The sequence below is a fragment of the Heterocephalus glaber genome, unplaced genomic scaffold (genome assembly GCF_053883595.1).
Source record: "Heterocephalus glaber isolate CG9 unplaced genomic scaffold, H.glaber_assembly_v1.0 deba00001587, whole genome shotgun sequence".
In the NCBI taxonomy this organism is placed as follows: Eukaryota; Metazoa; Chordata; class Mammalia; order Rodentia; family Bathyergidae; genus Heterocephalus; species Heterocephalus glaber.
This window is the reverse complement of record NW_028258365.1, coordinates 691,035-702,752: the sequence shown is the minus strand read 5'-3', so window position 1 is coordinate 702,752 and position 11,718 is coordinate 691,035.

Below are 11,718 nucleotides of genomic sequence, written 5' to 3'. Positions count from 1 at the left end.
TTTATAAACAACACCAAAATATTTCAGAGTATAAGGCTCATCATATTTGTAAATTTAATTTATTAGAATTGTAAGAATTGATTAAGTACTCGGGAAGGTTTTGTTAGTGACTCAAATGAAGTACTTTTATAAGAATTCAAATATAGGTGAGATATAAATGTAGTTTAAAATGTTTAAACAAATGTGAGTAGCTGCTTAAAACAAACATGAAAGTTATTAAAATTACCATGTTAATAAATATGAGATTTGTAGGCTAAACTAAAAATCACATATTGAAGAGGTGACCTTTGAATAATCTTTTCTAGGCCTTTTTGCCACTATTTGGGCATCAAAATAAATCACACTGACAGGAGAAGGTGGTCTCTGTCCTCGGGGATTTGGGATAATGCCTAATGGGAGAGATGCAGATGGAGGTTATCAATCAACATTTTGACAGCTGGAGTATATTCTGAATGTTAATTTCTTTTTAAATAAACACTTTTCCTATCACATTCCATAAGCCCTGGCAATACAATACTAAACACAACAGGCATGACCTGTGTGTATTATTGGAGAAAACAACTGGTGAGCATAAAAAATGTCAGTAGAGGGAATTGCATAAGACAGAAGTTGAACAGTTTGAAATGGCAGAGTGTCAAGGGCATGTGTATGTTAGGTGGACAAGAGATACTGACTAAGGAGGTAAAAATTACATTGAAACTTCAATTATCCAAAAAGAGCCCAACTTCCTACAATCAAAGGAAATTGCATTCTTCTTTTTAAAAAAAAAAAAAAGACTAGGGCAAAGGCCCTGTGGCAGAAATAAAGTCAGTGAGATGGAGGACAGCAAAATGTTCTCTAATTGGTATCTAGTGGGAAGAAAAGGGCTGGCAGATGAGGTCAGAGAATCTGCAAAGGTAATATCTTGTATTTTTAAAAAGACCTTCAAAAGGGCCAGGGATTTAGTGCAGTTGTTCTGCCACCTGCCTCGCAAGCGCAAGGTCCCAAGTTTCATCCTCGGTACCAAAAAAAAAAAAAAAAAAAAAAACCTTTAAAAAAGATTGTTAAAATTTGCAATACTTACAAGTAGATTTGTAAGCTAAGCTTTGAGGAGAAAAAAGCATTATGCTATATAATTCCAATATACTAAATTTTAAGACCATAAATAAGTTCCTAATACTACTTTTTTGAAAAAAAATAACAGATCTCACGGACATCAAAAACGCAGATTAGCAGATAACTACTTGAAAAATCAAAATAATACTTAAGAAAAACAAAGGAAAAAAGATTTCAATTAATTGTATTCTGAGATGCTTATGGAAACTACTAAGAAGTTAAACTCAGATATAAATATTATTGTACAGGTATGTCATAATTATAGTTGTTACATATCCCAAAGAAACCTAGTAAATTACTCAGAGATAATTATATTTAGAGATCATAAATATGCATCTATAAGAAAATGAAAAACTCACTGCCCTAATGTTGCATAAATAAAGATTTGGGACTTGGGATAGAATTTTCCACAGTAATCGCATACAAAATTCCAGAAGGGCGAATAAAAAAATTTAGTGAAGATGGATATACTCAGGAGATAGCAGAGGCTGACCTACAAGGCCACAAGCAAAGAGACTGCTTAGAACTGTTTCATGAACTGTGAGAATAGAAAGAGGAATAACTTACATTAATATAGTGTTATATATGATTATTACACTTGATCTTAGCCAAAAGGCGGAGAAGCGATAGATATATGATTATTAATACATGTAAACAAGTAAACAAGTTTTTAGCGAAGTCATCTGCATCCCTAAAATTGTGTGTATATATATAAAATTGTTGTTGTTAAAATTTTAAGTATTTATTTCTCCGAATCATCTCACTGTTTGGTCTACAGCTAGATGTCCCCCAGAGTCTGCTGTACTCATAGGCAGGACTTTTGGAAGGTGGTTGGATCACAGGGGATTATAGCTCACTTCCTGCTAGGAGGTGGGATCTGGAGGGAAGAGGTGGTCACTGTGGGTGTGACCTGAAAGGTTGTATCTCTCTTCCTGACTTCCCCTAACCTTTCCTCTGCCATGCATCCCACCGTACTGCCTTGGAAGCAAAGTAAACCTCTCCTCCTTTAAATGGCAGTTGTTGGGTATTTTGTCCCAGCCTTGAGAAAAAGTGACTAAAAGACTAACTGATTAAAATAATTGAAAAACATTTTGAAGTTGCCTTCAATGTGGAAGATAGACTTTCATCCTTGAACTTGGTTTTGTTTTGTTTTTTTACCTCATTTTACTTTTCTTTTTTTAAAATTAGTTTTATTGGTATATTTTAGGTATACAATATACTGACATTCATCATTGGAAATCTGCACCTTTACATACTCTCTCTTGGTTCTTTTTTCCTGCTTCTCCCTTCCCTCCCTTCAACCCCTCCATCCCTCCCTATTTACAAAGACTTTGCTTCCATTTTTTCATTTTCTCATATTAATTCCATTCCCTTCTTTCCTTTCTCCAACTCCTCTCACTTCCCCTGCCCCTTTGCCCCTTTTCTTCCTATTTCACATTATCTATTATACATTTTAGTCCTTATTTGCACTTTCAGTTTCTAACACTAGAGAAACCATTTGGTATTTACACGTGTATTCTATTTATTTCACTTGAGTATCACCTCAATGTGCATCCATTTAGCAATGAATGTCTCTAATTTCTCATTTTTTATGGCTGAGTAATACTCCATTTTATTTTTTAAAACCGCATTTTCTTTATCCAGTCTCCAGTCAATGGGCAATTAGGCTGCTTCCAAGTTTTAGCTATTATAAATTGTGCTACTATGAATATGGGTGCACATATATCACTGTGGTATGATACTATTAATTCTTTTGGGGAGATACCCAGCAGGGGAATAGCTGGGTCAAATGGGACTTCCAGTCCTAGTTCTTTGAGGTATCTCCACACTGATTTCCACAGTGATTGTACCAGTCTACACTCTCACCAGCAGTGGAGCAGTGTTCTCCTTTCCCCACAACCCTGCCAGCATTTGTTATTGGTAGATTTCATGATAGCAGCCATTCTTTCTGGAGTGAGGTGGAATCTCAGTGTTGTTTTCATTTGCATCTCTCGAATGACCAGTGATGTTGAGCATTTTTTTCATATGTTTATTTGCTATTTCTACTTCTTTGTCTGAGAAATGTCTGTTCATTTCAGATGCCCATTTTCGGATTGGGTCTTTAAATTTGGGAGGTCTGATTTTTTTAAGTTCTTCATAGATTCAAGACAGTAGACCTTTGTCTGAGGAACAGCAGGTGAAGATTTTTTTCCCCACATTGTGGGCTGTTTCTTCACACTGCTGGTGGTTTCTCTTGCAGTGCAGAAGTGTTTTAGTAAGAAAAGATCCCACTTGTTGATTTTTTGGGCTAGTTCATGGGCAACTGAAGTTCTGTTCATAAAATCTTTTCCTACAAAAATGTCTTCAAGAGTTCTACCTAACCTCTGTTCCAACTGATTCAGCATTTCTATTTTAATATTTAGATCTTTAATCCATTTTGATTTTAGTTTAGTGCATGGTGAGAGATATAGGTCTAGTTTTAATCTTTGGCAAGTTGAAACCCAATTTTTCCAGCACCATTCATTAAAGAGGCTATCTTTCCTCCAGTGAGGGTGTTTGGCTCCTTTGTCGAAGATGAGATGGCTGAGTGTGTCTGGAGTTGTTTCGGCATCTTCTAATCTGTTTCACTGGTCCTCAGGTCTGTTTCTTTGCCAGTACCATGCTGTTTTTATCACAGTACCTTTGGAGTATAGTTTCAAGTTGGGGAGTGTGATACCCCTGCCATGTCTCTGTTGCCTAGAATTGCTTTTGCTATTCTGGGTCTCTTCTTGTTTCAAATGAATTTTTGGATTTTTTTTCTCAAGGTCCATGAAATATGGTGCTGGGATTTCAATTGGGATTGCATTGACTCTATATAGCAGTTTCGCAAGTATGGCCACTTTCACTATATTGATCCTTCCTACCCAGGAACAGGGGATGTCTTTCCATTTTCTGATATCATCTTCAATCTCTTTTTTCAGAGTGCTATAGTTTTCAGAGAAGAGGTCTTTGATTTCTTTCATTAGGATGATTCCTAGGTATTTCAGTCTTTTTGGATGCTACTGTTAAAGGAATTGTTTGCCCTATTTCTCTCTCAGTGAGTCTGTTGTTCATACAGAGGAAAGCTATTGATTTTTGTGTGTTGACCTTGTATCCATCTACTCTACTGAATTTGGTTATTAAGTCTAGAAGATGCTTGGCGGAGTTCTTGGGGTCTTCTATGTAGAGTATCATGTCATTGGCAAATAATGATAATTGTGTTGTTTAATTGATATTGTGTTGTTTAGAATTTATAGGTCTTCTTCGTTCAACTTTGGTAATTCATACATATCTAGGAATCTGTCCATTTCTTCTGTATTTTCCATCTTATTGGTATATAGGTTCTCAAAGTAAGCATTGATGATCCTCTGCATTTTTGCTGGGTCTGTTGTAATTTCATCCTTTTCATTCCTAATTGCATGGATTTGGGCCTTTTCTTTCCCTTTTATGATAAGGTTAGCTAAGGATTTGTCAATTTTGTTTATTCTTTTGAAGAACCAACTCTTGGCTTCCTTGATTTTTGTACCATTCTATTAGTCTCCATTGCATTGATTTCTGCTCTTATCTGTATAATTTCCTCCCTTGTATGAGCTTTGGGTTTGTCCTGCTCTTTTATTTAGAAACTTGAGGTTCAGCATCAGTTTGTTTAATTGGGCTCACTCTGTTTTCCAGATATGAGTATTCACTGCTATGAACTTCCCTCGTAAGACTGCTTTCAATGTGTTACATAGATTCCGATGTTGTATTGGCATTGTCATTTAATTGTAGGAACTGTCTGATTGCTTTTTAAATTTTCTCTGTGACCCATTGGTTATTCAGAAGTGTGTTGTTTATTTTCCATGTGTTTATGAGATTCTTGCAGTTTCTTCTGCTATTGATCTCCAATTTCATCACACTATGGTCTGATAATGTACAGGGGATAACTTCAATTGCTTTGCACTTACTTAAACATGTTCTGTGAGCGAGTATGTGGTCTATTTTGGAGAACGACCCATGTGCACCTGAGAAGAATGTATATTCTGATTTTGTGGAGTGGCACACTCTGTAAACATCTGTTAAGTTCATTTATTAAAGAGTTTGATTGAGTTCTAGTATTTTGTTGTTTATTTTTGTCTAGTCGATCTATCTATTTGTGACAGTGGGGTCTTGAGGTCTTCCACTACTATTGTATTTGTGCTTATTTGTTTTTTCATGTCCATTAGTATTTGTTTTACATAGCTGGGTGCACTAGTGTTTGGTGCATATATATTTATGATTGTCATCTCTTCCTATTGGATTGTTTCCTTTAGAAGGATACAGTGTCCTTCTTTGTCTCTCTTAATCAGTGTTGGTTTCAAATCCACTTGATCTGCAAAGAGGATAGCTACTCCTGCTTTTTTTCAGGTTCCTGTCACATGGAGTATTGTTTTCCACTCTTTAATTTTCAGTCTATGAGTTTCTTTTTGAATTAAGTGTATTTCTTGTATGCAGCATATTGTTGGATCTTGCTCTTGACCCATTCTGCCAGTCTATTTCTTTTGATTGGTGAATTGAGACCTTTAACATTGATGGTTATAACTGATATGTATTGACTTATCCTTGTCATGATTTTTTCTTTTTGTTGGATTCTCCCCTTTTAATTTCATTTCTTGTCATGCCCGATGGATTCATTCTGCTTTGCTTCCTGGGGTTGTGATCCTCAATGTCTGTTCCTAGGCTATTGTGTAAAATTCTTCGGAGTGCTGGTTTGGTATTCACAAAGTTCCTAAGGTGCTCTTTGTCATGAAAGTATCTTATTTTTCCACCCATTTTGAAAGATAGTTTTGCAGGGTACATCAATCTGGGTTGGAAGCTGTTTTCTTTTAGGGCTTGGAATATGTCACTCCAAGCTCTTCTTGCCTTGAGGGTTTGCATTGAGTAGTTTGCTGTGATTCTGATGGGCTTTCCTTTGTATATGATTTGTTTCTTTTCTCTCACTGCGTGTAGAATTTTGTTCTTCTGTAGGGTTTCTGGAATCTTAACAATTATATGCCTATGTGTAGATTTTTTTTTTGATCAAGGCTAGTTGGAGTCCTATATGCTTCACTTATCTGTATGTCAAGTTCTTTTCCCCTGCTTGGGAAGTTTTCTGCCATCACTTCTGTGAACAGTTTTTTCATGTCGTCTGCACTCTCTTCTGTTTCTTCATTGACTCTGATCAGTCTTATGTTATTCTTCTTTGCATTCTCTAGCAGCTGCTGGATTGATTTCTCGTGGCCACCTACTATTTTAAAGAAATTTTTCTTTTCCTGGTCACTAATTGCAATCTTTTCTTCTATATCTGAAATTCTGTCCTCACATTGGCTCATTTTGCTGTGTAAACTTTCAATTGAGTTTTTAATCTCATGGATATCTGTTTGCATCTGTTTTATGGATTCCATTTGTTTCCTATGTTGGGATTCCATCATGTTCCTCAGCTCTTCTATTTTTTTCTGTGTCCTCTCTAGATTTATTAATCATGTCTTACACTATGGACACAATCTCTGCTGTTATGTGAGAAATTATTTCTGATTTCATTTTTTCCAAATCCTGTTTCATTGCCAGTTCAGGGAGTCCAGGTGGTTGAGTATCAGATTGTTCTATTTCATTTCCCTTTGGAGTTGCTTTAGGTGATCTGGAAGTCTGGTTTTGAGACTTTTTATGTGTCTTCTAATTTCAATGGGGGAGGGGGGGATGTGTGCTACTGGCACCCTTGCAGCTAACCTCCTCAGCACTTGGGGCAGTGGTACAGCAGCCTGGAATGTTCACCTCCTCTGCACTGGGGACAGTTCTGCTCCTCTGCTGTTGGGGCAGTGGTACAGCAGCCCAGAAGGTTCACCTTCTCTGCATTGGGGGCAGCTCTGCTCCTCTGCACTCAGCTAGTCTTTTCAGTTTTGGAGGAGCTCTGCTGGCTGCAAATTCCAAGGTCCAAGGTACCAGAAGATTCAGTGTCTGCTGGCTCTGGGCTGGTTTGTTGAAGACACTTCTTGCTGTGCCCTCTCTTGGTACCTTCTCCTTCAATTTGGATATGATCATGTAGGTAGAGTGTGCACATTTATTTACAGGTAGCTATAGCACATGAAGTGGAGAAAGGAGAGGAATTCAGCAAAGGTGAGTAAGAAAGGATGGCCAGGGAGATGGCAGGAAAACTGGAACCAGGTGAAATGGTGGAACCCAAAGGAACAATCTTGGAAAAGCTAGCAGTCACCTGTGTACAATACTGAGGAGTGAGAAGAGGAGAAGCACAGAGCTCTCTACCAACCTCCATGAAATGGGCTCTGCATGGGTGGCCAGGTAGGGTAGTACAGAAGCCAGGCTGGTATGAAGGATGGAGGTGGGTGGACTCCACAAACTCTGAAATTCTGTTGCTTCTGTTATCACAAGTTGCACATGTGTCTTCAGCTCCACCAGCCGTTTCTGTCACAGGCTTCTAGGTCCAGCCCTCCTGGTGGTCCCCAGTGCCCTGCAAGGATCCCAGTCCTCCTTTTCTCCTTCTCATACCACAGTCATGTTGGTTTTCCTTACCCTTCCACATCTGTTCAAAACAAAGCTATCTTTCATTTTCCTTAAAAACAAAACAAATTATGCCAGGGATTTAGCTCAGTGCTTCTACCACCTGCCCCACAAGCATATGGACCCAAGTTCGATCCCTGATACAAAAACAAAACAAAATTTTAAAATACTCTATCCCTATGATATGTTTGCTAATGTATAGTTTACTAATAAGCTGCAATAGGGTCAATGGGTGCTGTATTTTCTATTTCTAGATTTAGGTCATAGTTGAAATATAAATGAAGGTCACCGCAGTCTTATACTTTGTTACTTAAGGACATCAACATGCTGAGGAGTCAGGAGTTTTCTGAAAGCTAAAATAAAAATTGAATAAATGCCAAAGTCCCAGTGGAAAAAAAAAGATGTGATTTTATCACTTAATGTTTCATAATTCAAGATGTTGTATAAGTGATATGCAAATGCACCTATTTGAACTACACAAGATTATATTATTACTTATTAATGGTTATCTTAGTAGTTATTATATCCTTCCTAATGACAATTTTTCACTTAGAATGGCTTTCTGCCAAAGCAGAAGCTGATGGATTGTTTGATCTAAAAATCAGAATATTCTCATTTCTATTTCAACAGTAATTATGGCAATGTCAGAGGACTCTTATGAAAATTAACTCCTGAGTCAGAAAAGATCACTTGTAACAAAAATTAGGCTATTGTCTTAGTTTTCTGGTTCCTGAGATAAAATATCTGACATTCAAAGTTAAAGGCAGAAAGGTTTATTTAGCTCACAGTTTCAGTCCATAATCAGCAGGCTCCAAGGCAGGTGGGTAGCAGACAGGCATTGCAAAGAAGAAACAGTTCATGGTGGGCAGAATGCAGCAAAACAAGCAATGGATGAGTGCAGCTTTCTCTATCCCTTATATCTTATCCAGGCTACTTAGGGCCAGTATCACTCACACCCTTAATCCCAGTGCCCTTGATACTAGCATTGCACCATGAATGGGTCCCGGAATCACACATTTGGCCAGGTACACCATATGCCAACAAATATGATTTTGTCCCAATAAGAGCGTATTTTTAAATCCATAGATCACTTTTAAGTTTACTAAGTATCAAGCTCATAGCTTAGTCATACTGGCTAATCTAATGAACATAAACTATTGCCATGCATATGTCCTCAACAAATATTCTTTGAATGAGAATGAAATGTTATCTTTAAGCCTATTTTTTAAAGCCTCCTCATGGAGAAGCTAAATCCAGAACTTCCTACTGTTACTTCCAAACCACTGTAGGAAGAATAAGATGTAATGAGCAATATTTTGGAATGGCAACTTGGTTGGGTGGACACGTAGGTGGATATCCAAAGGTTAAACAAAAAAAGACTAATTTCTTACCCCCAAGAGCTTCAAATTTCTAAAACACATTGGCAAGCATACATAAAACAAAAAGTGTATTTCAAAGAAGAAGGAAATTTTGTCAAGTTGAAAGACAAAGAAGATCAAACATTTTCTTTAGACCTAAGTTCAAAGCTGGATTGAAAGGCCTGGGTGGCATTCCTGAATAAAATTGAGAGGTAAAGTATTTTCTTTAAATTGTCCTTTCATCCAACAGCATTTCCAGGCAAATAAAGCTTCAATAACAGTAGTCCTTTTATTTTTATTATGATCATTCAATAGCATTAAGTACAACATTTCTTTTTAAAGAACAGAAATATTGTACTATGACCAAAGATAATTTGATGAGCTCATCAGGTATATGATACAGTCAGTCAAGAGCTTAGACACAGCCTTTGGCATCAGACACATAAAGATCAAAACTATATAGATTATGTGAACCCTATTTTCACTGTTTTTTTTTTCTCTTGGAGGCTAAGAAAAACTTCAAACAAGTAAATGGAGGACCCTTTCTACTAAATTTATACATAATGAGGAGTTCCAGAGAACTGTGTATAAAATAGATACACAGAGATAGAAGATAGATTTATGTACATATAATCACATAGGTTATGTATAACAACGTAACTCTCATATATACTTATAATTGTTATTGTATAGTAAAACAGTCATTTTCTTGTATTAACCATGTCAAAATTATTTTGACTTTACAATTACACAAGCTGTTTGAAGAGTCTGTTGCTATTTTTACTCTGATTTTTATAACTGTGTTGAGCTCATAGGCTTTATTCAAAATGACCTATGCCCACTTAACTAGTGTATCTCCTGGGAATCCACAATTACCTTTCATGATTGTTTGAGGTCTTGATATGAAAACAGTCACAGAGCATTTCTTCTGTCTATATTTTCTTATATTAACTCAAATGCGGTACTTTCAGCATCCATCCAGCCCAGTGAAATTGTACAATAATGAAATTTCACTTCTCCAGTGTGTGAAATAATTTTGTTCAGAGGACTCACCCATGACTTGGTCCTTTTTGGTCTACGAAAAGCTGACATGCAACTTTGAATAAAGAAAACTAGCAAACAAATATAACAGCCACCACAAGTACCAGTGATTATGACTCAGCAACTTTTTTAAAAAAATTGTGGCCTGCTGACAGTGTCACAAAGATTATAAAATTTCACATGTCCTTGGTCAGTTTGAATTTCTTCACCAATGTAAACACTATTAGGAAAAGGGCTAATATTGCAGGAGGCTTAAAATTTGTTCACCTTCTACCTCTCTCTCTGGAAAATTGCATTGCTATAAACTTCTGCACCTCCTTTGTTTAATTAATAAATACTTCACAGTAAACTCTGGATGTACTTAGGTTTCATTTGTAAATAATAACTTTTTAATGTAAAAGTGTTTAATCCCGTAGTCACAAAACATGCCAAAGAGTTTTATTTACGATGAAAGATAACTTTTATATTTTGATATAGGAAGAAAATGTTCCAATGGGAAAAGGAACTAGGGAGGGGAGGGGGAAAAGGAAGGACAAGAAAAGGAAAAAAAGAGTAGAAGAAAAGTGGATTCAAAACTTTTATAAATAAGAAGAGGAAGAAGGATTGAAGGGAGAGTAGGGGAATGAGAAAAAAAGGTAAAATATTAAGTACAGGTACAAATTCACTATGATGAATGCTATCATTATGTATATCTAAAATGTACCAATAAAACTAATTTTTAAAATGATTAAAGATAACTAAGTCTATTAGTGTTCTATTGCTTCTATAACAAATTACTACAAAGAGTGGTGGAAACCAATACTAATTTATTACCTATAGATCTGTGGGTTATAAGTGTGATGAAGGCCACTCCAAGCTAAAACTGAGGTGTTGGAAGGCTTCATTCCTTTCTAGAAGCTCTAGGAAAGAATTCTCCATTTGTACAGGCTGCTTATGGTCCCTTCCTGCATATTCAAAGAATATGTCTCACATAGGTCCCTTCATCCCTTCAGCCCTCTGTAACCTCTCCATTCCACCTTTAAGAACTTTTGTGATTATAATCTCATTACACCCATCCAGATAAGCCCAAAACAATCATTATATACTTTTATTTTATGTATTCATATAGGTATGTATGTATCTTGCAGGACAAGGGATTGATCCTGGGATCTTTACACTGAGCTGAAACTCTAGCCCTTTTTTATTTTTTGAGATAGAGTCTCACTAAGTTGCCCAGGCTTGGCTCCAACTTGGGTCCTCCTGCCCCAACTTTGCAGAGTGCTGGGATTACAGGTGTGTGCCACCACACTCAGCTAGTACGTTCAATTTTTTTTGGTCAATCAGACCTTAATAAAGCTGTTAACAGTTTTATCTTAGGGTTACAGGTAGAAAAATGGCTCCCAAAGATGTACATGTCCAAATTCCATGAAAATGAGAACATCTGATTTTTATATCATCAAAGTATTACATGAAATTATGTTTGCTAACTAGCTGACCTTAAAATAGGAAGATTAGCCAGTCGTGGTGGCACATACCTTAAAGCCAGCACTCTGGGAGACTGGGCAGGAGGGCCATCTCCACACACACCCAGCCCACAGCACATTTTTGGCTGACTCTGGCTCAGGTCCAGTCTTTTTGTCATATCAGAAGTTTAAGTACAAGCTTTCACTATCTGTGCCTAAAAGAACACTGGGGAGTCAAGATGCTTTCGTTTCCCTTATTTAATCATCAAAATAGC